Here is a 21,800-nt window from a genome sequence, read left to right on the forward strand (position 1 = left end):
AAGTTACAAACGTTTTATTTACAACACAGAACAAGTTTTATCGGATTCGCTACGAAATCAACTCGTAAATAAACTACAAAGTTTTCGTAGTAAACATTCGTAGCGCTACGATGTAGCAAGTTTCGTAGTTGTGCCGCTACGGAGGCTACGCGGCAGGCTACGAGCGCGACTACGAGGTGACTGGCGACAAAAAAACAGTGTTGCCACCTCTGAATGTTTTTTTTCCCCTGACATTTGGCGAATTTGCCCTAATTATTAAAAAAAAACAAATCAATTTACTTAATTACAACTTGTCTTGGAATGCATTAATATTTGTCTTAGAAATGTAATCTACAGTATTTTACTTCTTAAAATCATACGTTTCGTTGAATTTTTTTTATATTTATTTTACACTGAAAAATACCCTAAATAATTTCTACCCTAAAAAATACCCTAAATGCGTAGAATACCCTAACTTTAGGGTAAATTACCCCAAGGTGGGGACACTAAAAAATATCTAAGCTTACGTCACGCGGTGACACTGCACTGCTTCGCCTGATAATCGTTACCGTTACCGGTAAATGGTTATTATTACCAATACCGCGCTTTTCAGCGTTTATTTTTAAATACTAATTTGCGTAACTTTTATCGAGTCTGCTCACGGGCGGACAGTTAAATTGTTTTGATGGAACTGGGTCTAAGAAAAGAGTATTTTTAAGCATTATAACTTTCAATATTGAAAATGTGACTGAAGAAAAAATACAACATTGTCTGAATTCAATGTGATAACTTTATCATTTTTAGAATGAACCTTTCAAATGTGAAAACTTACAATTGAGATTAAAATTAGTTTAGATCAGCATTTTAGTACATGAACCTAAATGTCGAGAACCAAATGAATGGGATGACTTGACTAAATGTAATAAATGAAAAGTAGGTAACAACAATACAAAAAATACTTCAACCAGCGCCTAGTGTGACACATCAGACAAACTCAAGGAGAAATGTTATTAAAAACCAGATGACTCAGCCAGCTGACTAGTATCCACCACCCAAACTTAAAAAGCCAGTTCATATGACCAAAAAGCAAAAAAGAGTAGACATGCCAACGTCACGCACAAAGTACGATTAGTACTGCGCCGAGTACGTCCCGCACATAAATCAAAAACGGCACGAGATCGGAGCCGACTGCCACAGCTCGGATAGAACAGCCAATCAGTTTCAACGTCAGTTAGTAAAATCATGATTGGAATTTATGGCGACATAGCCCATTTTTTTTACGTTGGGAAATGCTTTGCGCATACCCACTGGTCGATAGGGACGGCCAGTGAGTTATGTGGGACTCGCCCCGCCTGCTCACTAAAGGCGGGGCCTACCCACTAAAACCCGACGGTGCCCACTGGAGCTCAAAGAAACGGAGCCGCGAGTTATTATCCTAGCTTGCACATTCATCCACAGCTCAGCCTCAGGCTAGAGGCTCGCTCACGCTTCGAGGGAACCCCCAATCTCCTCCAGTTGTTTTACAACAGGACCCCCGAGTCCAGTCTGCTCCATGCTGCTGATCAGTCAGCTCTGCTGATAAGAGAAGTACCGAGAGCGGCCCTCCACAGTAGGGGCCCGGGCAAACGCCCCACCAGCCCCCACCTGTGGGAGTTTTTAAAGTCCCCTGCATCGCGGCCCGGGGAAAGTCCACTAGCAGACTACTCATTACGTGTTCGGGGTTTTTAAAGATGTCCCCTGCATCGTGGCCCGGGCAAAGTGCACTATCTCCAGTCTTCTCATGTGTTAACTGTTTTATCTTAGCTACGGTGGTATTGCACGCTGCACCGAGCGAAGACACGACAAGCCGGTAACGGTAACGAATTTATTCTAATTTGTGAACAAAACGCGACTTTCAGTGGAGGCATTTCAAGCGCTCTATTAAACTTTTCAGTAGGCACAGCTGATGGCACATCAACTTTACCTCTGTGACTCTTATGTCATTGTAATAAGAGCGAATTTGCAACAAAAGTGTGAAGCCGGATGAGCTGTCGTCAGTACATTACGTCGCAAACAACATTAAAGTATGCAATGAGGTTAACGGAGTGCAGTTAAAGAATACTTCATAGATACAAAAGGAAACTTTGAAGTTTATTTCTAGGATACTTTATATTGCAATATAAAAGTTTGATTGTGAATCGATTACTTTTTGTAGTGTAGGTACTAATTACTATAATATTTATAAATATTAAAAGCCAAAAACTTATTAGAATAAATTAAAATTACCCTATTCTTATTACAAATTGTAGTGTAACATTGAAATATAAATTCTTCAAAAAATTTCACGTTTTAATCAAAACAAAGCCTCTAATAATATTTTTTCAAGCAGAGTATTGATACCCCAGAAATTAACCTATAATTATTTAATCAAGCAGTACTTAACAAAATTGAAACTTCAATGTAAATAGATAATAACCCGACGTTACTGTAATGACATCATGTGTCAAAACTAGGGCAGTTGAAATGTGGTTAAATATTAAAATCTATGTATTTCTGTCCACATGTTTGTGGCCCACTTTCTACACATTATCAATTCATTAACGGGGGTCTGTTTCCATTATTTATGACGAAAACGCCATCGCAAGGACTAGTTTCCAACAAGGCAGAGTGGAGAAATGTTCTTTCGTTCAGATAAAATGGACAGAATGTAATCTGATTGGTTATTTAAAACATTTACTGTGGAAACCTTCTTCTCTTCTTTGCGTCACCTCAATTTTGATTGGTAAAAAATGTGAGGCATTATTCCAGTAAATTGCACTTTCTTTATCAAAAATAAAATGGTGGTTAAAAAAATTATCGTACCCATGTGGGTATTGTCTCGTTGCCGTGTGGTTTAATGGAAACCTAACAATCTTTCCCCATGGAACTTGTTCATAAGTTCAAAATTACAACCTTTTGTTAGAATACATAACTAGTATTTTAACCGTCATTGTGATCTAAACTAAGTATTCTAGTTCAAAAGATTTATTTACTTTTATTTTAAAAAAATACAATTTAAGATATGTAATAAAAACACTCCATAATATTGTATTTTCATCTAATCTACTGTATAACTGCCAAGTTTCACGGTGATACAAGAATTAGAAGTTCGTGTAATTCAGATTTTTAGATTTTATTACATAGTTCTGTACAAGTCGACCTAATAAGAGCGTGTTAAATAAAAAAGATGCTGATGAGTGCTAATTACTAATGCTATCGCTATTTGTAAACTTACTCATTCCAGGTCCATTCATTACCAACATTAGGAACCCATTTATTCTCAGATTAGTCCCAGCTTATTCTAGACTAAGGCGACAATTCAGACCGACCTAGATCAGCTAATGACTTCGTTCCAAGAAAAATATTTCTGTAGCAGTACTTTTTTGCTTTAGTTCCACATAATTTATTGAATACTAGCTGACCCGGCGAACTTTGTTCCGCCTTAATGGCAATAAATAAGCAGACTTTTTTTATTTCGAACGGGATAAAAAGTATCCTATGTCCTTCTCCTGGCTCTAAACTACCTCCCTGACAATTTTCAGCTAAATCGGTTCAGCCGTTCTTGAGTTATAAGTGGAGTAACTAACACGACTTTCTTTTATATACAGTGTGAGTCACGTTAAAGTGTACATATGAAAATAGATGAAACTAGACCTATTTTTATCGACAAAAAAGAGGTCAAAAAATTCTTGAGATTTTTTTTTAATTTTTTATAGAATTTTTTTTTCTTCCAATTACTTATTGTAAAGAAAACGTAATAACTTTTAAACTAAGCAGTAGATCCTGATAAAATAAAAACACTAATAATGCTAAATAACAGGCAATACTAAAAAAATACATAAAATATACAAAAAAGGCCAACAAATGATAAATAATAATAATTTTTGAAAAAAATCTGCTTAAAAATTCGTGTTTTTTTGGTTATTTGATAAATTTCTCCAAAAAATGCCCCTATAACCGGTGGTTTTTATTACTTTGTATTATTCTCTATCGTATTACCTTCGTAAAACCAGAAATCGCATGTCTCTATCCCTATCACAACGTTTGCAATGATCGTTTGAACTAAGCCTCTCCGGGCGCGCCATTCAACGCTTCGTTAACAACAAAACCGAAAATGGCTCTAGATTTGTAATTTTGATAAAGACAAGTTAGATTTCAAATAAAAACAAAAGATTTCGAAGTAAAATAAGCATTTTAGTTAAAATTAAAATTGTCTCTACCTGTAGCGGAGAATAATGTTGTGGCAGGCCTTTGTTCAAACGATCATAGCAAACGTTGTGATAGGGATAGAGACATGCGATTTTTGGTTTTACAAAGATAATTCGATAGAGAATAATACAAAGTAATAAAAACCACCGGTTATAGGGGCATTTTTTGGAGAAATTTATCAAATAACCAAAAAAACACAAATTTTTGAGCAGATTTTTTTCAAAAAGTATCATTTTTTATTATTTGTTGGCCTTTTTTGTGTATTTTATGTATTTTTTTAGTATTGCCTGTTATTTAGCATTATTAGTGTTTTTATTTTATCAGGATCTACTGCTTAGTTTAAAAGTTATTACGTTTTCTTTACAATAAGTAATTGGAAGAAAAAAAAATTCTATAAAAAATTAAAAAAAAATCTCCATAATTTTTTGACCTCTTTTTTGTCGATAAAAATAGGTCTAGTTTCATATATTTTCATATGTACACTTTAACGTGACTCACACTGTATACATATAGATATAGATATAGATAGGACACAACTATAGAACAATACATAGGAAAGGAAATAAATTAATTAGTAGTATTACTACTAGTAATACGAGTAGTGTTTGTTTGTACCATAGAGATATAGACAGATGCCAACTTATGCGCTGAGGTCGGAACTCAGTGTCTCATTTCAATTCACACAATGTTCTCAACGTTCAGTACTCAACGTTCGAATAATCTTTAGTACTACGCAAGCAATGTAAGCTGTTTACATTATAACGTCGCTGCTGTCATCATTACTTTCACAACAAATGTGTTCTGTTTTTGGGCATATTGCTGCGACCTCGGCCACGCCCCCTTGTCACATCTCCCTTTAGTTTCTGTGATCTGTGGTTTGTGCAAATAAGATATGAATTTCAGAGTCTCAGGTAGGTACAGGAAACTCACAAAAGCCAAAAATGGTAAAATGCTGCCTAGTTCTGCTTAAAAAAGCTTTTAAAATCGGCGTCGACGTCATTCAAAAGACTTGTTATCTATTACAGAGCCCATGTACAAATGAGCGGTTCATTACATTAGGGAAACCATATACCCTTGCTACTCTATGTGTACATTTGTCAATTATGTAGGTATATTACCTACTAAGACTTTTTTACCCCTCGGCGATAATCAAATAACATATTTATGTATTCAGTAAACCTTCATTATTACAGGGGGTTTATTAAGCTAAATTGGTAGATTAAACTGACAACAGTCTATAAAGAGAATTTTTTATAACGATGTCAAAGAAATATGAAGGAGCGGCCCCATTATTTGCCGTTTAATTTATAATGGCTTTTAATTTTATGTGAAACAGGTTGTGTTGTACTTGTGACCTATAATTTTCAATCGATTTCCTTCGATTGTAACGATTTTCGTTTATAAATGTTGTTTAGATTAAGACCCAATGTAAACAATATGCAATAAAAAAATTGAATTTGAAAATGTTTTTATTGGGTTTAATGTTACGAGCACGAGAACATAAAAAAACTTTAGATAACAAGTGATGTAAACCAGTACCAGTACCAACTTGGTAAAAATAATGAATGATCAATACCGCGCATAATAAGTCGCATTATGAACGATAGCTTTTGCCCGCGGCTTCACCCGCGTGAAATGTAGTTAGTTTGTCAAAGATCGTCATGAATTATAGCCTATACTTGTGTTTTTCTGGGTTATAAACTTATAAACAATAATAATGTAAAGTGTCATTAAAATCGGTTCAGTAGTTTTTACGTGAAAGAGTAACAAAAATCCAGACATCCATACAAACTTTCGCATTATAATATTAGTAGGATTGTGTAGGGGAGACCGAGGAGAGTTGTGACTGTCGATTTTTAGCAACCTATTAACTATCAGCGAGCTTGCAACAGCGCGTATTTGTTACCTCGAGACTTGAACTAAAAAACGCTCACGAGCTTGCTAGTAAGTAGTTTTTAAGTTCTAAAAAATCGACAATGACACAACTCTCCCCGGTCTCCCCTGGAGAGGAAAAGAGGATTTCCATCAAGAAATATTATTTACTAGCGGCCGCCCGCGACTTCGTACGCGTAAATCCCGTTTTTCCCGCTAATTCCCGTTCCCGTGAGAATTTCGGGAATTCCTTTCTTAGTGCACCTCTACGGTACCTAAGCTACGTCCCTTCCAAATTTCAAGTGCCTACGTTTAGCCGTTTAGGCTGTGCGTTGATCTGTCAGTCAGTCAGTCAGTTTCTCCTTTTATATATTTAGATTATTAGTTATTCAACCAGAGGTCACGGACTGCGACAGGGCGCCGAACCCTCGCGTGCAAACCAAAGCACACTCGACAGAATGTGCTGGGTTCTTCTAGCCAATGTAGTACTAACCGCGTAAGAAACTGGCATTACTTATGCAGAAGATCGCGTTAAATACTAAAAGAGTCTAGTAACAACACTATTTAGCTCTCATCTACCTGAAATTCAAATTCATTTATTTCGCAACTAGCTTTCCGCCCGCGGCTTCGCCCGCGTGGAATTTTGTCTGTCACAGAAAAACTTTATCGGGCGCGTCCCTGTTTCAAAAACCGGGATAAAAACTATCCTATGTTCTTTCCCGGGACTCAAACTATCTCTATGCCAAATTTCATCAAAATCGGTTGCGAGGTTTAAGCGGGAAAGCGTAACAGACAGACAGACAGACAGACAGACAGACAGACAGACAGACAGACAGACAGACAGAGTTACTTTCGCATTTATAATATTAGTTGGGATTAGGCTTATAAAAGCTCTTTTACACGTCCCAGTATTACTTTAACCCTACCACTGCTACGGAACAACAAATGGGCCAGTGCTGGGAAGAAGCATGAATGAAAAAAAATAGATAATTGGCAAAGGACTTACTCCAAGAAAACAACACAAAAAGTAATTACTGGTAAATAAAATAGCCTAAATGCAAAGAAAACAAAATGTATAAAATTCTCTTTGCCTAACGTAAAAACAGTTAGTACTCAAATAGAACTTAATAATAATGCAATCGATCTGGTAGACTCTACTGTATTTCTGGGAATTACCCTGGATTCAAAACTCCAGTGGGGCCCCCATATAGAAACTCTGGCGGGAAAGCTCAGCTCAGCGGCTTTTGCAATAAAAAGGATACGGTCATTAACCGATGTTTCAACAGCTCGCTTAGTCTACTTTAGCTACTTTCATAGCCTAATGTCATATGGAATCATGCTATGGGGCAAAGCTGCAGATTTTGAAACAATATTTATTTTGCAAAAACGTGCGATAAGATACTTGTATAAAATGAAAGCAAGAGCATCCCTTAGAGAATTGTTTAAAGAAATTGGCATTCTCACGGCCGCTTCACAATACATCTTAAACTGTATTCTATTTATTCAAAAAAATATTACTGAATTCAAAAAGAAAAGTGATATTCACCAAATTAACACTAGAAATAAAAATAAATTGGCTATACCCGCTTTTAGACTTAATAAAGTGTTTGCTACTTTTATGGGACAAGGTATCCATTTTTATAACAAAGTCCCTGATAAATATAAAGAGCTACCGTATAATAAATTTAAAGATATAGTTAAAGATCACATGCTTAAAAAAGCCTATTATACAACTCGAGATTTTCTTAATGATAAGTCATCCTGGGAGTAGGATTATGGTCCTCTCATGCTCGCACTAAAAAGAATTAAAATGAAAAGTAATGTATAAACTAATAATAATTTCTCAAATGTTATAGTGTCATGCTTCTCAATCTGGACTGTTACTTAGCTTTATTATTAGTTTTTTTTTTAAAGAGATAACTTGGAATTGTCATTCTCACTAAAATGTCTCTGGGGTGGTGGCGTAGTGAGGCGGGTCGTTACATTCCCTCTAATATGGTCGAGTGAAGCGATGGCTGGTTCACTCGTCATGTCTGTGAACAGGCGCTGCTTTCGGGGACTGGTCAATCCAAGTTATTCAAATTTATGTATGCGAGTCATTTCTACTAGTATCTTAATATGTAAGTCTAGATATTAGCACGTCACTACCTTGTTTAATATACCACGCAATCTTGTATACCCATTCTTATAAGATACACCATACAAGAATGCATGGTAAATTCAGTGAACTGCTCCTGAATCGAATGTACCTACTACTACTATTTCTATTTATTTATATTAACCGGCAGACAGTGGTGACTGAGTTTGTTGCGGCGCTTCTTCTCAGCACTTGCCAAATGTTGGTCTCGAAGCGCTGGTAGGGTAAAAAGATTATGAGACATGTAGAGGCTCCTTAAGAGCAAAATGACGATTTGTAAGAACTATTTATTAGTCCAAACAAATAAAGAAATTTTGACTTTTGACTTTTTTTTTTAAATAAATAATGTTTATTGTTAAAAGCTAATAAATAATTTTAAATAGGCACTCATAATGTCAGATGTTTCCGTGTACTGATTATGGATACTAAGAAGTAATAAATCTAAATTACAAACATAAAATACAGTAAAACACAAGACTAAAAAAATAAAGCACCCTAAACATCCGAATAACTATTATTAAGGGATCCAGTCTGCCTAGGCCGAAAGCTAAGTTAGCCTTAATTTGACAAACTTCGAATCCAGGGCGTACGTAACAAGTGTAATGAGGTGGAAATTAACGAAGTAACAGATTAATCAGCAAAGATAAAGCGAATGCCGGTGTCAAAATAATGAATGAAGAGGAATTTTTTCTCCACAATAAGTAATTTTATTGCCGTTAGTTATTTTACAAAAATGAGAATTTTGTTTCAATTCAGAAAACATTTATCGAAGAATATGTATTTTAAGAAACAACGTGGAAGCTGATAGTGATGATCAGACTGGAGGTGGAAGGGTGCTACAATCGGAATCCTCAAGTACAGAAGACTGACTGATACCTCAACACAACAATGCCGTGGATGCCTAAGATGGTGTTATCTAGCCAGGCGGTCTTAAAACCCTTTTTTCGTCAGGAAATGCAAGAAATTGCATACCCCCTGGCCTGGGAGAACCAGAGGGTTATGTTATTGTGAGGCTCTCTCTGCCAGATGGGCAGGGCCCAGGGACGGTGTGTCCAAAGTCTTTGGGACGGAACTGCGAGTTATTATCCGAGCTAGACGGCCTAGACATTCTTTCGCGGCTCCGCCACAGACTGACTGCGTTTGAGTAAGCGACGACTAGCTTCAGGGGACCTCCCCTGTTCTTCGCTAACGGTGCACGTGAACACATGCGGTTTTAGAACCTTAGAACAAGCCCTAACTATCAGCCAAACTTCCACAAGGAAAAATCGACTTCGTCAAACAAATTCGCAAGTTGTTGACCTCAACAAATGCAGTTCACGTAATAACACGACGTAGGCCTTTACCTTAAACTGTACCATCTGATAACTCTTGGCTGCAGAGCTGTGCAATTACTTTGAACTATGACGATAACATCGGGGCGTCGACCTAAGGAAACATGCACTATGGAAGGTCATTATAAGAAAAAACGCTACTTGACGTAAACTCATTTTGCCTTTAAAAGTGTGAGCATGTAGTGCCAACCCTGCCTTTTAAATGGCTTCTGGCTTATACCTGTGGGTAGCTAAAAGACACGAAAATTACTATGATAAATAGACTTTTTCAACTTGGTTGGCTTGGTATTTCTAAGAATTTACTCCTATTTAAAACTAGGCTAGGTACGAAAATGTTTCGAATTGATTAGTCACTTACACATAAGGTATGGCACAGTCGCTAGCAAAAACTCTAACGTCCGTATTCATAAACGATGCTTGCATATGTCACCCTGTGCGTTCACGCGCACTGTGAGACCTCATAGTATTGTTTGTGAATACGGGCGTAATACTTTTAAGCGTTCCAATGCATATAATGGTTAAAGATATTTATTCTCAAAAAAGACAAATAGTCACTTACAACATCATTTACATGAGTATTCAAATAGATCGTTCAAAACGCTTATTTTATTCATAGGTAGGATATAATAAGTACTTCAATCATGAAATATATTTTTTCATTCAAATATTTACGAGACTACAAACATGTGAATGAGTTTAGTATTTTGAAAACTTTCCATTTTCTAGTGCCTAAATGAGAAGTCTTAAATGCTCGTAACTTCTCGAACTTGCTTATCGAAAGCCTGTGTGTGAAAAATTTTCACTGAAAATACATCTTGGTAACACTTTTGTGCATACCTATCACAGAACACGGCGGTTTTATGTTTAGTCTACGACAATGTTGCTGACGGCCGCCTAGCTTATCGTTCGATTCCCAGTACAGGCACAAAGAGAGTCACAAACCACTGATACAGCTTTCTATGAAATCTCTTGCAGAAATTAAATGGCTGACATTGTTTGAAAAACATTTTTATCTTAGACCCTACATACACGGACGGCAGTTAAGCAGTACGTGATAACAACATACATGGACCGCTCTTGTAGTCAAAATTAATTGAAATTTGACATTGCAAGCAGTCAAAACTGCTCGAGCAGTTCCGTGTATGAGTGTACGTAGAATATTGCTTTGTAATTTGCTATGCAGTCGCAGCTTGAAGCTATTGGTACTAGCTGCTTTTAACTTTTAACTGTCCCTGCATGGCAGGTACTATGATTTTGGTACATTTATAAGTACTTTAGAATCCTTGTTCAAAAATAGTGCTTGAACAAACTTAATCAGTCCTTTTTTTCCGGTTTTGAGTCTTCGCGTCGTTACTATTTCGCTAGCTAGAGGATCGAAAGTCAATAAGAAACAAGTAACGACCATTGCAATTCGCAAATCAATACTGAACGATACATTACTAAGTACGTTAGGACTTTCAGCTCTCTTAAGACTAGGCGCAGACCACCGATTTTTAGTTGGCCGATAGTTGGACCCGATTTTGATTTTAATTTGTATGAAGAATCGGCCAAATCCAATCGGCGTAATGTGCGCACTTCCATACATGCCCATACCGATAAACTGCCCGACTAAACTATCGGCCGACGAAAAATCGATGGTCTGCGCCTAGGCTAAAATTGGCCAATTTAGATATTATTTAGCCCTATGTTTGACGCACGGAACGCGTGGTAGTTTCTGTACTAGTTTTGCAAAAAAATTTACGTTTCTTTTAAGTTTTGTAGTGTAAGTTATTCGTGCGAGGCAAATTCTCGCACCTCGCATGTGGCGGAGGCAATTTCAGGTTATTATTTTGATAGCTGCGATACCATCTCGGCAGGCCTAGCATCGAGATTGCTGGCTTTAGTTTCGCAATAAAACTTTTAAAACTTGCAGTTATTAGTAAACAATGTTGGTTTTACTTTGAACTAGTTTGCTCGCTTATTGTAGTGTTACCTATTTAAGATTAATACAATTTATGTTGGTATTTGTTTAATGTTATTCCATAACAAACCTGCTCAGTAAAGAAATGAAAATTAAAGACAAGACTTATGAAAAAATAATCTTTCAAGAGATGCAACAGGGGACGACAGTGTGCATCCATTAAATCAAGTAAAATCAAAAATTATTATTTTTCTTTTCGTTCTTCAATTGATATTTTAGTCGCCTTTCTGTCGGAATAGAAATTCACGTTCAAAAGCTAGTCATAGGTAGGTACTAACATTATTAAAGCGAAAGTTTGTATGTCTGTCTGCGAAAGGTGACTAATGCCCGTTTTCACCATCAATCCCTAATTTTTATGTGACCCTTGTCACAAATAACAGGAATTTTGTTTACATAGGAGTCACTCAAAAATTAGGGATTGATGGTTGTAGGTACACATTAATCAGAGTAATAAATTAACTCCATGAATGAACAGAGCGTATTGAGTAGCGTCCTGCGTTCCCACATCATTGCCCAATACAATTAACAATAGGAAACAATAGTTATACTGTTCCTTGTATGTGTCGGCGGCTGAGCCCGCCAGTTTTATTTTAGTCGCAAATACACCTTTAAAGAAATCACATGTTTTACTGTTCCAACCTTCTGACGTACGTTTTGTGGAATTAACTTATAAAGTGGACATTACTTATAAGTGGACAACAACAATAATATACCTGAATACTTATAACGTATATTAATATAATTACGTACATAGGGTATATAAAATTAACGTACATTGGTGACCCCGACGTGATAATTAGGTATACAGTGTATAAATACGTACATTGGTGACGCCAGTTGATCATTTTTTACGTTTGGGACAGTGCATTGTGGATGGATCCTCACGACAGACCCGCACTTATTTACGCCGCGCCTAATACGCCGGCGCCTTTTTAGCGGCACCACCCGCACAGGCGTCGACGGAGACGGAGACTTTGGCCAGTAGAAGTGTTTCGTCGAGGATACCAGATATCTGGTCAGACCAACCGCGACTCAGGTTTGTCCAGGAAGCAACCAGGCCAGAATATACAGAAATAGCCGAAATGAAAACCTCCACGCCGGGAAGCATTCACGAATTATCGGAAATGATTAACCGACTGCAAGTGGAAATCGCTGAGTTACGCCGGTCCAGAACACCTCTACGGCAGGAAAGTTCAACCGTACGAGGGAGAATAGGCCGATCGGGTCAGCGCGACGTGAGTATGTCCCGAAAAAAACCAAATTGGTTATGTTTTTATCATCACCGTTACCGTGCTAAGGCTGTAAAATGCGTCGAGCCTTGCAATTGGAAGGGGGCTAAACCGACATCTACGCAGGGAAACTAGACGCGATACAGCCGGTGGCGGGGGCAAGTATCGAATCGCATAATAACCGCCTTTGTGTTTTCGACCGAAATAGCAGACTAAAGTTTTTAATTGATACGGGTGCCAACGTATCTGTGATTCCTGCAGTTAAAAAGTGTGTGTCTTCGCTTTCAGATGATTGTAATTATAAGTTATATGCTGCAAATGGTACTGAAATTAAGACATATGGTACGCGTACTCTTGTTTTAAATTTAAATCTAAGGAGAGCATTTAGATGGACTTTATGTTTATTTCAGAAAATAAAGCCTTTCCACTTCTTTTTATAGTATTGAAAAATTGTTAAGAATATGTTAAAACTATTAACAAATTCCGAAATCCCTTGCACGTCCCGTTCCAAACTTATGACGATTATTTAGGATCACTCACACCGCACACGGGCCGTATGAGTGCTCTTCAAAATCATGACTATTTATTAATAAATACGTTTTATTTCTGTTGGGAAGTGTGTGCAAACTGACGAGCGAATTTGTTAAAGAATAAGTGTTACAAAACTTAAAAGCTGAAGGAAGAAATTAACCTTTATTCTTTCCTCCAATATGCCGTGTGAGTGATCCTTACTTTTACCTCTATCTGCTCATATGTAGTTCGTAGGCAGACTGAGTTAGTATCTAAAATTGTTAATCGTTTTTAACAATTACTTGGCATATAGTTTGCTTTTATTAAGGTCAGAATTTAAGAAATATCAGGCTTAGATGATTCCTAAAGGAAAATGTTGATTAGGGTACATATGATTTTTTATTTTGTGAGACTGTTTCGATTCATCAGAAGTTTTCCTTCATTTATTAATAAATAAATNATAAAATTAACGTACAATGGTGAAAGTGGGCATAAGTTTCTTGCGCTACTTCTTCTTAGCACCAGCCCATATTATGTTGTCCCGACGTACAACAAGGTACAACGTACCTAATTTATGTACAGTCGCGGAATGAAAAGGTTCGTCACCTTAGTGTCGGTTTTCGCTTGCACTAGGTACTGTAAGAGTCAAACCTGCCAACATAACCGTGCAAGAAACAGTGCTGCTAACATTTAAATAAATAAGACGTTTGCTAACGAATAAGGTTTTGCTTGTTTATTTTTCTATCCCATCAGTGCAATGAATGTTACAAAATTTAGTTTTTTTATTTAATGGAAAATGGCAGGTTGAACCAACAAGAAGGTTTTAGTTTATCAATCATAATAATCTTCTTGACAAGTTAAATCGTCAAACAACTTTGATCTGAATAATTTTGAACTTTACTGACGAACAGTTAAAGATGATTTTCTCTAACTTAGTTTCAAAATGTAATATGTGCTCGCGATTCGTTGAAGGAATCAATTTGAAAACTGACGAACCTTTTCATTCTGTGACTGTACATAAATGTTTGTAGTATTAAAGAGCTGTGTGTTTTCTGAATAAAGAAAAATTAAAAAATAACGATCTGCGACAGTCTGAATTTCACGCGGTCAAAGCTGCGTTCAATAGCTAGTTAGTTAGTAAATAAATCTCCAAAGAGCAACGTCTTGCAAGTGGAGTACAGTCAACGACACAGTGACCCGCCGGACCGGAAGTGCCTGTTCCGCGGCAGGACGACACACGGCTTCCGGCTTCCGAGCCGTATCGCTACGGCTCCTTGCCGGTTTTTATGACGTGAAAAGTGGAATAATGCATGTAGCATTAAATCTAGTAAAGTAACAGCTAATAGACATGCTAATCGTTTTGTATCATTTTAGATTAAATACAGATAGTCTACCTATGTAGATTCAGTTTTCGAAAAAACGACAAAAAAATAGTCTATTGACTCGAATCTTCATTTGATAGTTACATAGTGATAATATCACAGCCAAAATACACTTAAATATACACTAAAATAATTCTCATTGAGTTGGCCACAGTTCCAGTCATATCAGTTTCTCAGGTCGTCTCATTCTATCGCAAAGAATTACCATTGATGAGAGCGGGAGAAAAAACGGAAATGGGTAGCTGGAACAGTGGCCCATACCACTGTAAGGCCCAGAACAGACGGTGAAACGCAACTGCAACGAAACTGCAACTTTGTGATGATTCTGATGAATGAAACTGAAACTGAAAGTTTCAATCTGGTCGCGTCATGTGTGGTCTCTCAAAGGACGCTATGCATTGAAGTAATATTACTACGTATAGAACAGACATCGCCAACAAAATATGTACAGTGCGGGGTGCGGGGCGGGAATTTGACGGACAGCTGTCAGTCAAATCCATGACTATCAAGTTTCATAATTTATGGCGATAAAATCTGCACCAGAAAATGTCGTACTTCATTGATAGGATTGCACGAATAGTGACGTTCCTGCGGTCGCCTCATCATAGACATTGTGAATCGATTGTGAAAATAAACAAATCGGCTAAATTGTGTTAAATTTTCATTGTGCTCAATAGCAAAAAGGTTCAGCTACTTACATTATTTTCTTTTATTATATTGTGCGTTTCCTGTAATGTAATCTAAGCTCCCCTCCCTTAGACTAAAATTAGCCCTCCTAGACAAGTGACAAAACGTAGCAGTTGAAACATTCGAAATCACTTCGCTCTGCCGTTTTTTGGTGTTAGTTACTTCACTCTGTGATGCGATTTTAAAATTACAACTGGCGATTCCGAATTCACAACTGAGGGGACTGAGGCTAATCGTGTTACTTGTGCTACAAGTGCGTATGGGCTTCATACTGATGCTTAAGCCATTAATTATTTTTCTTCCCGATTAAAATCTAATGTAATCGATAATCGCCTTGAGAATCGTTAACTGGTATTTTCTAATTCGATAAAAAAATTACCCATCTCTAGTTTAAAACTGTCATCCAACAGCGCACGAAATATTATGAGTTATAGATAATGATACCATTACAGAGGCGACACTTCGTTTACGTTTAGTTTCTGCCTATTGAATTGGATACTGTAAGGAAACATCGTCATCATCATTTTAGCTACTGGACGTCCACTGCTGAACAAAGGCCTCCTCTAATGATTTCCACATCGCCCAGTTGATAGTGGCCTGCACCCAGCGTCTTCCTGCTATCTTCAGTCAGTCCATCTTGAGATTTTAGAAAAATTCCCACTCGTCACGGTAGGAACAAAGCTAGGGATGACCCACGCCTTCATTCCAGAACCAATAAAATAACTGAAAGTCAGAAACTTTCAGTTATTTTATTGTCTCTATTGTTAACTATCTCAGTGGTTGAGTACACGTATAATAGCTGTGAGGTAGAAGTTACGGGACTATTCCCACCTCTCCTTTTCACCGCTGCATCTCCTGTGTAGCTAGCACCTAGACTAGTTGATTTAAAGCCAAGGTATATCAGTTTTTAGGTAATGACTTAGTGCATCTAAAAATGTAAAACTTTCTAGTTTTTTGTAACATTGAAAAATCTAAAAAGAAGCATCATTTTTTTTACCAAGTGTTTCTAAGAAATTTAAATGGAAGCTTTTGATGACAACGTATTGCTTACTTTTTCAGCTGTCGAACGAATCACTTTTATACTCATAGGTCCTGTACATCGGTAGATTTGGTAAATAAATGAATCCATCCGGACTCAGAAACTAAAAAAATTAAAATAGCTGTAATTTTTTAATACTGGATTTGTCGATTAAATTGATCATATTACTGCGCCCTAACGGGTCGGACACTGGTGACCAGACACACTGTACAATTATTATAATTTTAGCCTATCTCGTGAGCTAGGTGTCAATAATTAGGGTGATTTACTAACTAACCAGTCGCATACGAACAACAGCAGTGAGATTCAAACAAGTTTGATCCATGATGCCGCACGACTATTGTGTGAGCCCACCCGTAACCCAAGCTTATTTAGCTTAACACAAGGGGCTGGACGGGACTATTAGTAATTTGTGCAATACAAAGTGCTTATAATCTTTAAAAAAATCTTTTTATTGCTGTATTTAACCTTCCTTTCGTATACTAATTTATGCGTCAGTGTCAAGTCTGCGATTTTTATTCTTTGAAATTTTCGTAAAATGGCTGCCGCCGCGGTGACGCCTTGTAATTAACAAATTAAAATTAAATTAGTGTTTTAAAGTGCATAAATGTACAACTTAATGGTAAAAAGTCATTCCTTGATTTTTACTTAATATGTATCTGGAGTTATTTGAACAGTATTTTCGTCTATAGGATGGCATATTTCAAAAAACAAAACTGCACTCAAGCGTGTTGTCACAGCAACCGCTGAGCACATACTAATTGAATTTCGGTCCGTGGACCTATTTACGTGCCAGAAACAGTCTAGTTGACATGTCTTCTCTAGTACGTAGTACATTATAACTCAATGACGCTATGGCAGAAACTTAGATGTCACTCAAAAGTAACTAGCAGTTGCAGTTTCGTTGTAGTTCACCGTCTGTTCTGGGCCTAACGCATAGGTCTTCAATCGAGTTCTATCCATAGATAAGTACGAAAGATCATAGTGTGTAATACATCTAAAATAATCAATAGCGACTTACCAAACAAACAATACTGTTCAAATGCGGATAAAACACTTGTTTAAACAAGAATAAATACAATTTTAAACTCAATAAAAAACTCTAACAAATGGATTCTTGAGGTGACAAATAATAACTGTCAATTTTGGAACAATTTTACCGAAATGTCAAGTATATTTTTATTTATTTTGTATTGACCTTTTTGATGTAGCCTTACTGCCAGGCGCAATAATTATTTGAGTAATAATTCGTTTGGAAAAATTTAACTTTTATGAATGCAAAATGGAATAATATAGGACAAGTCGCGCAGCGAGAGTTGAAGCACGGTAATAATATTATAAGTATTACCGTGGTTGAAGGAAGCGATAATATAAACCCAAGCTAAGATTTGTTTCAAAATTGTTTGTGTTTATGTAAGTATACGATCGCCACGTTGACGACCATGCATATTATAGTCTGACATTGTTACATTAAAAGCATACCTTAAACACATAAACTAACACTTAAGTAAATATTACTTAAATAAAATTATTAACTACATTATACATTATTTAATGTTATTGCCATTATGTGTAATTAAAAGCGTTTGTTTTTAGTGCTAATTACATTTTATAAGAAATTTAATAAATAACTTTCTTTTAAAAGTTAAAATTGGTAAAACATGTTTTTATTAGATGATAGATGGTACTATAACTCTTTTTTATTTTTATCCTTCTTCTTTACAAACGCACAGTGTATTTTTTAGACACGTAACTCATTGTTCCTGTTGTTTCTATTAAAAACAACCAAACTTATGACATAATGGTCCCTATAGACTCCCTACAGACTAAACGTCTGCCATATGTTTGTAACATTGCACAAAATACGTCACACTCATTTCAAAAGACAGAACACAATGATTTATAAAACACATGTTCTGGATGCTGAGATATTGGTTGACCATTTGGGTCTCTTTTGTTTAAAAACATGCCTATAACTGACCCTTGAAGATCATCCGTTTTGAGTTACTTTGAGGAGAATTCAAACTCAGTTATATTTCGAAAACTCTCCTCATAAAGGTAGCAGGAAGGCGCTGGATGCAGGCCGCTACGAACCGGCCTTTGTGGCAATCATTGGAGGAGGCCTATGTTCAGCAGTGGACGTCTTATGGCTGAAATGATGATGTCATCTTTTCGGATGAAAGTAGAGCTACTACCCGTATTAAAAAAAAATTCTATGAGGTATCACAGTGCGCGTGGACGCACAGGGTGACACACGAACCAATCACAGAGCTCTATTCAACGCTGTGCCTTCGATTTGCTGCTTCACTTAAGCAAGCATCGTTTGTATATACGGGCGTCGTAATCCCAATATTACACTAAAATCATACCCGCAAGTAAAACCGCAGTAAAAACGAGTGCGTCAGTAAAATAAACTCTTGCATCACAACTAATAAACTCAATTGGTCCGCATGATTCCTTCCAATTAACTCAATGAGAACCGTTCAATACCCTTACACGAACAAACTAAAAGGCCCACACTTCAATATAGAAAAGGTGACTTGAGATGCTTCTCAATTTGGTGTTGTAATATCGTGATTTGCTACATGTCAGTGCACAATAGATCTTGATAGAACTTAAAGTGACCTGCTTGTTTGGGGTTTAGGAATATGACCGCTGTAATTGGTTCAGATGCTCGGACTATTGGAAAACTATTATATTAAACTTGTTGTATAATATCTTAACTCACAGAATACTAATCGTTCGTTCGTTCGTTTCAGCCGAAAGACGTCCACTGCTGGACAAAGGCCTCCCCCAAGGATTTCCACTTTGTCCAGCAGAATACTAATCATCAACTTATAATTTGCTTATCTTTATTTATTTTGTCTCCAGATATGACAGTTCCAGCTTCCATTCCCCCTGGACAAACTTGACCTTCACTGGTTGGGTTTTTCTTGGCGGTCAAACTGTAGATCCTGGCCACACAGGAGTTACTGCGGTGGGAACGAGAGGTGGGAATAGTCCCGTTTTGTAGCAAAGCATACAAGAAAACTTTTCAGTAGGTAAAGAAGACGGTTTATCAAAGTAAACACTATGTCTGGGTTGCACCATCTTTCTTTAACTTTAACAAACGTCAAAAATTTGTTAATCTTCATATATAAAACGCATGTTAAAGTTACCGTTAAAGTAAGTTGGTGCAACCTAGCCTATGTCTACTGTACGTTGATTTCAGCCAAACTTAATGGTGGAATTCGTCGTAAACATACAAACTGAAATACATGCGGAGGGTAATGAACCGACCGCGCACTAACGACCGACACCTCTGTTGGGGTTAGGGCTGTCACCATACATTAATAAACATTTCATTTTTAATAAACGTTTATAATGGACGTTCAATGACTGAGGTTTGTTTTCATTGCGTGGATGCTTTTGACCTGGATGTCACCTGATGGAAAGGGAATATATCAGAATCCTTTACACAGTGGAACTGGCTATCAGAATCTTTAGCTCCAACAGTAGAAATACAAAATGTTGTCAATACACAATAATAACAACTAGGTTGATTTTAAATCAATGTAAAATGTAGAGTTTGAAATATTGCTTCATTACTTTCGGGAGTACAAAGTAGGTACATAAATAAATGTAGGTGTATATGAATGACCATGTTTTAGAAGCTACCTTGACGTATTTACTAGCGTCTAAAAATACATTTTTACTTCCATTAATTACTTACACTTATAGCTTAGAATTACTGTAATAGCATAATCTATTAATATTATACCTGACTGAACATTTACGATAAACTTTCATAACTATGGGTGCCAGCCCTAACACAGCGTTGCATTTTTAAACAGTGTTTATACAGTTTTCACGCGTTACTTCAGTACTCAAAACTTTTACTGAGGGTTTGGAAAACTAAAAATACATTATGAGTAAAAGCCTTTTGAGGTACAAAAAATTATAATGAAAGCCTTATTATTTCTTATCCTTACTGAACCCATAGCATTTACATACGAAATAAAAGGGCATCATGGCAAAATTTCTATAACGGCTTAACTGATTTTGATCAGAAGACTATATTATTCCTGAAGAAAGCAAAAAAAGGTCCCACATTCGAAATGAAACAGTCTCAATAATTCTTCAGTCCGCTTCGCGTAACAAACGAAGCTTTTAAGTGCTCCAAAAGTTTGTTTGGAGCACTTAAAAGCTCAAAACTCTAAACTAAGTGGTCTCAGTGGACCCTTGTATTCAATTAACACTCGGCACGTCAACCTTTGCCTAATTTACGGCAATAAATTTAACAAAACGTAATAATAAATCGCGTATTTTATTAGTACTTCAGCTGTAACGTGATAGCTGGACAGACGAACATATTATGTAAGAGCTTAGAAACTTATGCTACTTTAAACATCTTTGGTAAAATACTTTTTACCTATTTAAGGGTGTAATAAACGAATTATGGAACAAGGTAAGTAGCTTTTTTATTTTCAAACTGTCTTTTTAGTAAAGCACGTCGTCCATACTCATAAAACATGATATACCTACTCATAAAACGTTTATGTCTAGACTTAACGGTTCAATTATTAGGTAGGTATTTTTAAAATAATAATTTATAAGCGTTATTTTAGTCACCTTGGTTTGAGAATAACAAAACGCTTCCATCAAAGGCGAAGTGAAACAATAACATTTTGTTTCTGAATAAACATTAATTTCACATGTTACTTTAAAGAGAGTTCTCTTCGGACTCCCCTTCATTCGGGTATCGCCTCCGTACCACGAGATGTGTATAAAATGTTTCAGTATCGCTTTTCGGTCGCTACGCGTAAAGCTGCGCCCGCGCATGTTCACCGGCGGGTGTCGTGGTAGGAGGGGAACGAAAATATTGCTCTCCGCGGAGTCCCGGCGCGGTCGGGTGCACCCACATGTTCGGTAGTGATGGGGTATGTGTTTTGATATCGATATTGTTTGTGCCAATTTTAATTAGTTTTAGTTTTTCGTGAATTTATTTTTGATAAGATACCATAATAACCAGATATGTCACCAAGAAGGTATTAGGTATAACTCAAATTAGTGTATGTAGTACCCAAGTATCTAAGTAACTAGTAAATTTTTGAGACAATAAACCATTTTTGTAAGCAATCTCTATCATTTTTACCAACTAGTAATACAATTAATGTAAATCATAACCTTGCTGCTTTAGGTATTGGGATCATTATCAGGTAGAGTCCTTATTAAATCAATCGATACTGTTGTCTTTTACTAATCCGACTTAAATCTAAAGTTATAGGTGCATCAATATCATAAATAATGGTCTATTCATCACAAACGAAAGACATAATTATTGTTAAAAAAATTCTTGAAACAATCTCGAAACTTCGACTCTCCATCGAATCCCACCAAATGCGTCATCACTAAACATCGACAACGTTCGCCCAGGCGTCTCCCTGGCCTATTCCCGCCATCCCATC

The 21,800-nt window shown here is 36.7% G+C and overlaps 1 protein-coding gene across 1 annotated transcript in view; it reads right to left on the reverse strand.

The window, feature by feature from the left end:
• LOC114365709 (cyclin-dependent kinase-like 4) overlaps positions 1-17,480 on the reverse strand; it is a 48,594-nt gene extending 31,114 nt beyond the window's left edge. Inside the window, exon 1 of the mRNA XM_028322354.1 lies at positions 17,375-17,480. The gene's annotated coding sequence lies outside the window, so the exon portion shown is untranslated. The remainder of the gene's footprint in view (positions 1-17,374) is intronic.
• Between the last annotated feature and the right edge of the window lie 4,320 nt (positions 17,481-21,800).

This window comes from Ostrinia furnacalis, unplaced genomic scaffold (assembly GCF_004193835.3).
Source record: "Ostrinia furnacalis isolate ACB-3 unplaced genomic scaffold, ASM419383v2 OfSCF0457, whole genome shotgun sequence".
Lineage (NCBI taxonomy): Eukaryota > Metazoa > Arthropoda > Insecta > Lepidoptera > Crambidae > Ostrinia > Ostrinia furnacalis.